Source organism: Scyliorhinus torazame, chromosome 14 (assembly GCF_047496885.1).
Source record: "Scyliorhinus torazame isolate Kashiwa2021f chromosome 14, sScyTor2.1, whole genome shotgun sequence".
NCBI lineage: Eukaryota > Metazoa > Chordata > Chondrichthyes > Carcharhiniformes > Scyliorhinidae > Scyliorhinus > Scyliorhinus torazame.
In genome coordinates, this window is record NC_092720.1 from 197,931,810 (window position 1) to 197,939,523 (window position 7,714).

At 50.6% G+C, this 7,714-nt stretch overlaps 1 non-coding gene across 1 annotated transcript; it reads right to left on the minus strand.

The window, feature by feature from the left end:
- Window positions 1-1,057: 1,057 nt before the first annotated feature.
- Window positions 1,058-1,221, minus strand: LOC140390784 (U1 spliceosomal RNA). The gene has a single exon (XR_011934841.1). It is a non-coding gene; the product is annotated as a U1 spliceosomal RNA (small nuclear RNA).
- Window positions 1,222-7,714: the final 6,493 nt, after the last annotated feature.

Here is a 7,714-nt window from a genome sequence, read left to right on the forward strand (position 1 = left end):
TTACTGTACATTTCCATCAGAGTTACACATTCCCTTGACTTTCTTCCATTCAATTTTGATAACCGTACACACATATCGCTCTTTACGTTACAATTCCTTCTTAAACATTTATATTGTCATGTTTCTTTTATACATTGGAGTGTTAATGACCCAGACCGAGGGGGGTTTACACTGTTACCCACCCCTCGGTGTACATTTGCTGGAAAGACCTTACACAGTGGCCTTTCCCCATTGCGCCTTGGCAGCAGCTGCTTGAGTGCGTCCCTCAGCACGTAGTCCTGGACCTTGGAATGTGCCAGTCTGCAACACTCGGCACGGGACCTGGCGATTCTCCAACCATTTTCTACGCGTTCCACGAGTGTTTTACGCAACGCCGCTGCTAGCCACTCACCGGTAGCAGAATTGGTGAGGATTTTGCGTCAATTTTCCCATCGTGAAACTCCACGGAACCTCCGTTGGCATCAGCACTTAGCCTCAGGAATGGAGAATCCAGCCCATGGTGTTTGGAATTTGCCAGCCACAAAATAAAATGGATGGGGTAACCTGGGGTTACCCCATCTCTGGTGGATCTGTAAAGATTTAATCACCTGCTAATGCTCGCATTCCAAGCATTGTCTGGCATCTTTGAATTGTCTATATATATATGTTTCTGGAACATACCTCTTCATTCACCTGAGGAAGGAGCAGTGCTCCGAAAGCTAGTAACATCGAAACAAACCTGTTGGACTTTAACCTGGTGGTGTAAAACTTCTTACTGTGCTCACCCCAGTCCCCAGATGCTGGCATCTCCACATCACAAAATAAAATGTCAGGGGGAGAATTGTGTGGGGTGAGGGTAACTTTTTCTGGGGGAAATAAATGATAGTTGTGGGTCAATTGCAGGCAGAGTAATAAACTCTGAGCAGAGGGAATAGTTGTCTGGTGTTAATGGTTGTAGGAAATTATTGTGTGGAAAGATTTGGTAACTGCAGCAAATGCGAAGGACTAGATGGATGGACAAGGTTGAGCACCCTACTGGCAATTGTGTTCAGAGCAATTCTATTTTTGTTTTGTAAACCAGGGGAGAGCGCGAACGCAGTCCCCCACTACCACAAATTTTGCAGTCAAGTATCCCGCATTTGTGGACATCGCAGGCGTCAGCACACCCGAAGTGCAATGGGCTAGCCTCGTCCTGGGCGAACCACCTTTTTGATCATGGTTTCACCCCTGCCAGGTAAGTATGCTTAAAAACACGACACACTCCCAGCCCACACCACACATCACATCTTTCACTCACACTTACTGCATTTACACCGCCAAACTGACCCTTTACTTACAATTTCCTCTCACCAGTAAATTCAGATCTTCGGTATTGTTCTGAAAAATGTTGGAATGTTCCTCTCTAGTTGGAGAAATATGGCTTAAAAGGTCCGCTATGCTGATTTGCATATTGCCCTTAAAAGGAAGTGAACCGCCCCTCAGCCACAATCACAGGCTCAACTTTCCGGAAAGAAAACTTTCTCTGTCTCACTTTGTTCGGCGAGGAAAGATGAAACTTCTCTGACACTGGCAGAGAGAGAGATTGATCAGGAGGGTTTGGACTCACAAACATGCTGATTGTTGTCACTCGGAGAGATGTTTTTGGTCACGAGGTTGAGGGCCCCACCGCCCCCCCTCCCACACACACTCACTCCCCCCACACACTTCCCCCCACATACTCCCTCCACCCCTCACACTCCTCCCCCCCACACACACACTCCCCCCACACACACTCCCCCCAACACTCACTCCCCCCACACACTTCTCCCCCACACACTCCCTGCGCCCACACACATTCCCCCTCTACACACTCACTCCCCCCACACACACTCCCCACCCACACTCCCACCCCACACGCACACCCTCCACACCCCCCCCCACACACACACACTCCCCCCCCCACACACACACTCCCCCCACACACACACTCTCCCCACCCCCCCCACACACACTCTCGTTCACTGGCCGGCACACACCGTCCAGCGTGGAGGCCCCCGCCCGGGTCCCTTTCCCACTTGCCTGGCCCCAGGAAAGCCCAAAGATCCCCTTTTAGCACAGAAACCCCGCCTATCCATCTACACCCCAAAGAACTCTCATTTCGAGTGAAAGTCCCGTCCCTTCCCTCGTCCAAATATATACCACCTTGGCTCCTTTAATCTCTACACCCGCGCGCAGTGATACAAAAAAGAAGAAAATACAGTCATGAGGTTACATCGGCACATGGCCATTCCTCAATTTGTCAGTTCTGCCACAGTCCTTCTGCCTTCGCAAACTCCTCCGCTGCTTCCGCCGTTCCAAAATAAAAGTCCCTGAGCTTGTAAGTCACCCTCAGCTTCGCTGGATATACAATGCCGCACCGCACCTTGCTAATGTACAGTGCCCTCTTCACCCGGTTGAAGGCAGCCCGCCTCCTTGCCAGCTCCACCGTAAAGTCCTGGTATACACGTATACCAGCTCCAGCCCACTGCATCACCCGCTTCTGCTTGGCCCAGCTCAGGACCTTCTCCTTCACCCTGTACCTACGGAAGCACAGAGTCATTGCCCTTGGCGGCTCACTCGCCTTTGGTACAGGCCTCCACGACCGATGAGCCCGATCCAGTTCATATCGGGAGGGGTCCTCCCCCTCCCCCAGTAGTTTTGCTAGCATCGCGGCAAAATACTCAGTCGGCTTCGGTCCTTCAACTCCTTCGGGCAGCCCCACAATCCTCAAGTTCTGTCGCCTGGATCTATTTTCCAGGTCTTCCATTTTTCCTTGCAGATCCTTGTTAGTATCCATCACCTTCCGCATCACTTTCCCCATCGAGGCAAGTTGATCACCGTGCTGCAATAACGTCTCCTCCACTTCCTTCAGCGCCTCCCCTTGCTCTCGCACCTCCGCCACTGCGCTCGCCACCTCCGTCCTCACCGGGGAAACCGCCTCCTCCACCAGCACACTCAAAGCCTCCCTCAACTCCTTCCTCACCGTCTCCATGCATTTCGCAATCTGCACCAACAGCTTTTCAAATTCCGCAGCCATCACCTTGGTTATTTCTTCAGCCGTAAGCAATGCAGCCTTCCCTGGTGCTCCAGCCTCCATTTTTCCTGGTGACCCCGCGGTGACCTTTCCACTCCCCGACGGACCACCAGCTGGGTATTTTTCGGCCGTTTTTCTGCTCACCCTCGACATTTTTCTTTGGGGTTTTTTTCCCTCCTGTGTCTTCTCAGTGCCTCCTCCGTGCCTTCTTCCTTCTTCTGCCGCCTCCGCGGACCCTGGGACCGGGCCTAAAGCCCCGAAATTGCCGTTCCCGAGCGGGGGCTCTCCATTGTGTGGCCGCCACCCGCCCGCCGTCACCGGAAGTCGATGTCGACTTTGTTGAGCTTCCTGCCACTCTGCCTATTCCTCTCTTGCCCGTGGCCAGGCCCATTCCTCAGCCGGTGGATCCTGACCCACCCTTGAGGCGGTCAACCCGAATTCGTCGCCCACCTAACAGACTGGACTTATAAGCCTGTTTGCACATTGGACTCACTGAATTGTTTTGCAATACTGTTAACGTTTTTCTTTCTTGTCGTTCCAGAAGTTCTCTTTCGATGTTCGCTGATTGCACTTGTTTTGTTTGTGGTACAACCTCGTTGCTCTGTTGCACCTGACACCTTCCTCTGTCTATAGTTTAACCTTATGTACATGTTGTAAATATTACCCACACATACTCAGATGCACTCAGTACACACCAATATTTATTACCATGTAGGCACATATTCTTGTGAAAAGGGGGGATGTCATGATATCCACATTAACATATCATTTTGCAATCACACACACACACTGATGGACAGGTAGTTGGACCAACCAACACACACACAACATCGCAGCCAATCGCCAGTGAGAGCACACGCACTATAAAACAGGGAACACCACAGTTCCCGCTCATTCGACCAGGAGGTAGCTCAGAGCACAGAGCTCACAGCGTGCCACTCAGACATGCACCATGTGCTGAGTGCCTCACTAAGATAGTGCGAGGGCTGGGTCCACAGGTTAGCTGGTGAAGTACGAACCACAGCCAGAAGTTAATAGTTATTATTGTACAGAATAATAAAACAGAGTTGTACTATCGACAACCGTGTTGGTTCGTTTGTGTATCGGAACACCCAACACGACAGCGCTGAGGATCTGTGTTCGATCCCCGCCCTGGGTTACTGTCTGTGTGGAGTTTGCACATTCTCCCAGTGTCAGTGCGGGTTTCACCCCCACAACCCAAAGATGTGCAGGTTTGGTGGATTAGCGACACTAAATTGCCCCTTATTTGGAAAAAACAATTGGGTTCTCTATATTTATAACAAAAAAAAAGGAACCTGTTTTAATATTATATTAAGTCTCCGTGGAGACTTGGGCGGAGAGATGGCAGATGGAGATTAATCCGGACAAATGTGAGGGAATGCATTTTGGAAGGTCTAATGCAGGTAGGGAATATACAGTGAATGGTAGAACCCTCAAGAGTATTGAATGTCAGACAGATCTAGGTGTACAGGTCCACAGGTCACTGAAAGGGGCAACACAGGCAGAGAAGGTAGTCAAGAAAGCATACGCCATATTTGCCTTCAGTGGCCGGGGCATTGAGTATAAGAATTGGCAAGTCATGTTGCAGCTGTACAGAACCTTAGTTAGGCCACATTTGGAGTATAGTGTTCAATTCTGGTCGCCACACTACCAGAAGGATGTGGAGGCTTTAGAGAGGGTGTAGAAGAGATTTACCAGATGTTGCCTGGTATGGAGGGCATTAGGTATGAGGAGCGGTTGAATAAACTCGGTTTGTTCTCACTGGAACGACGGAGGTTGAGGGGCGACATGATAGAGGTCTACAAAATTATAAGGGGCATAGACAGATAGTCAGAGGCTTTTCCCCATGGTAGCGGGGTCAATTACTCGGGGGCATAGGTTTAAGGTGCGAGGGGCAATGTTTAGAGTAGATGTACGAGGCAAGTCTTTTACACAGAGGGTAGTGGGTGCCTGGAACTCGCTGCTGGAGGAGGTGGTGGAAGCAGGGACGATAGTAACATTTAAAAAAAAAAAAATTTTTTATTAAAGGTTTTCATAAAATATCAATAACAAAATGAGAAAGAAAAAAGAACCCAACAGGGTTAAGTACAAAACACAATCTAAAAAAGCAACCCCCCAAACCCCTCCCCCCGTACATAAATAATAAATTAACATTAACACCCCGACTTAACACAACAGGTGTATACACCCCCTCAGACCCTCCAGTGTAAATAACATAAACAAAAATAAAGCTAACCCCCCCCACCCCGAGCTGCTGCTGCCATTGACCAATGTCTATCGTTCTGCCAGAAAGTCTAAGAACGGTTGCCACTGCCTAAAGAACCCTTGTACCGACCCTCTCAAGGCGAATTTCACCCTCTCCAATTTAATGAACCCTGCCATATCGCTGATCCAGGATTCCACGCTTGGGGGCCTCGTATCTTTCCACTGAAGGAGAATCCTTTGCCGGGCTACCAGGGACGCAAAGGCCAGAATTCCGGCCTCTTTCGCCTCCTGCACTCCCGGCTCCTATGCCACCCCAAATATTGCGAGCCCCCAGCCCGGTCTGACCCTGGATCCTACCACCCTCGACACCATCCTCGCTACGCCCTTCTAAAATTCCTCCAGCGCTGGGCATGCCCAGAACATATGGGTGTGATTTGCTGGGCTCCCTGAGCACCTAACACACCTGTCCTCACCCCCAAAGAACCGGCTCATCCTTGTCCCGGTCATGTGTGCCCTGTGCAGCACCTTAAACTGTGTGAGGCTGAGCCTCGCGCACAAAGAGGAAGAATTCACCCTCCCTAGGGCATCTGCCCACGTCCCCTCTTCGATCTCCTCTCCCAACGCCTCCTCCCACTTACCTTTCAACTCCACCACCGAGGCCTCCTCCTCCTCCTGCATCACCTGGTAAGTTTCCGAGATCTTCCCCACTCCCACCCACCCCCACGAGAGCACCCTGTCCTGTACTGCGTGTGGCAGTAGCCGCGGGAATTCCACAACCTGCCGTCTGGCAAACGCCCTTACCTGTAAGTACCTGAAGGTGTTCCCCGGGGGGAGCCCGTACTTCTCCTCCAGCTCACCCAAGCTCGCGAACTTCCCGTCCACAAACAGGTCCCCCAACTTTCGTATCCCTGCCCTGTGCCACCCCGAAAACCCTCCACCTGTTCTTCCTGGGGCGAACCGGTGGTTCCCCCGTAATGGGGTCCACCCCGAGGCCCCAACTTCCCCCCTATGCCGCCTCCACTGCCCCCATATTTTGAGGGCCGCCACCACCACCGGGCTCGTGGTATACCTCCTTGGAGGGGGCGGCAGCGGCGCCGCTGCCAGCGCCCCCAGACTCATACCCACACAGGACGCCGTCTCCAGCCTCGTCCATGCAGCCCCCTCCCCCTCCATCACCCACTTGCGCACCATTGTCGCATTGGCGGCCCAGTAGTACCCACAGAGGTTGGGCAGCGCCAGCCCCCCCCCTATCTCTACTCTGCTCCAGGAACACCCTTCTCACCCTCGGAGTCCCTCGCGCCCACACAAACCCCATTAAAGTCCTGTTAACCCGCCTGAAAAAAGTATTCGGGATAAACACAGGGAGGCACTGGAACAGGAACAAAAACCTTGGGAGCACCGTCATTTTGATTGACTGCACCCTACCCGCCAAGGACAGCGGCAATGCGTCCCACCTCTTGAACCCCTCCTCCATTTGCTCCACCAGCCTTGTAAAGTTAAGCCGATTTGTCAATCCCATTCATTTCCCCAAAACCATTTCTTTACTCATACTAATTTCCTTCAAAGTTCCTCACTAAAACTTATGCTTCTCAGAACTTCCAGTACATTGTTCATGTCTTCCTTGCGAGGACAGAGCAAAGTACGAATTGAGTTCCTCAGCTATTTCTTTGTTCCATGTGCCTCTTTACATACTTATAGAAACTTTCACAGTCAGCTTTAGTTAATAATGTTGAAGAATCAACATTTGCAGCATTTTAGGGGGTGGCACGGGGTGCAGTGGTTAGCACTGCTGCCTACGGCGCCGAGGACCCGGGTTTTGCAGCATTTTGCTTTTATTTTCAATGGTCCACCACTTTCAAAACAGTGTAGAATCACAGAACCCTACAGTGCAGAAAGCCTTTTGGCCCATCAAGCCTGCACTGACTCTCCCAAAGAGCACCCTACCTAGGTCCACACCCCCTCCCACTGAGCGAGCGAAAGAGGAGGACTTTGAGATTCTTCGAATCTCACTCAGGTGTGCAATGATAGAAGAAGGAGGGTTAACCAGCCTTAATTGAATGATGTACATAAATGGTCAGAAAAAAGAAGTCATTTAAGAAAGAAAAAAGAAAGAAATGGTGGCAATGGAAGTCCTGGAGAGGGCACTTCTGGAATATCCAAACAAGAATAGAAAGACACAACTTAAAGAAATAGGGCCCTCTCCAACCTTGACCTGTTCGTTTGATTTTTCAGCTAGAGAGAATGATACAGACCCATTTGTTTAGAAGGAGAAAAAGGACTACAATCAAGAGGAAAATGAGGATCAAATTTGCAGAAGGAATGGAAGAAGCTAGGACTGGGAGTAAGCTAGATTGGTTAAAATGGGAGGCAACAATGTTAATGGGGATTACCGCAATTAGTTTGGGAATATCAGTATGGCTAATTAGGGAAATCAGGTAATGGGATATGGGATATGGA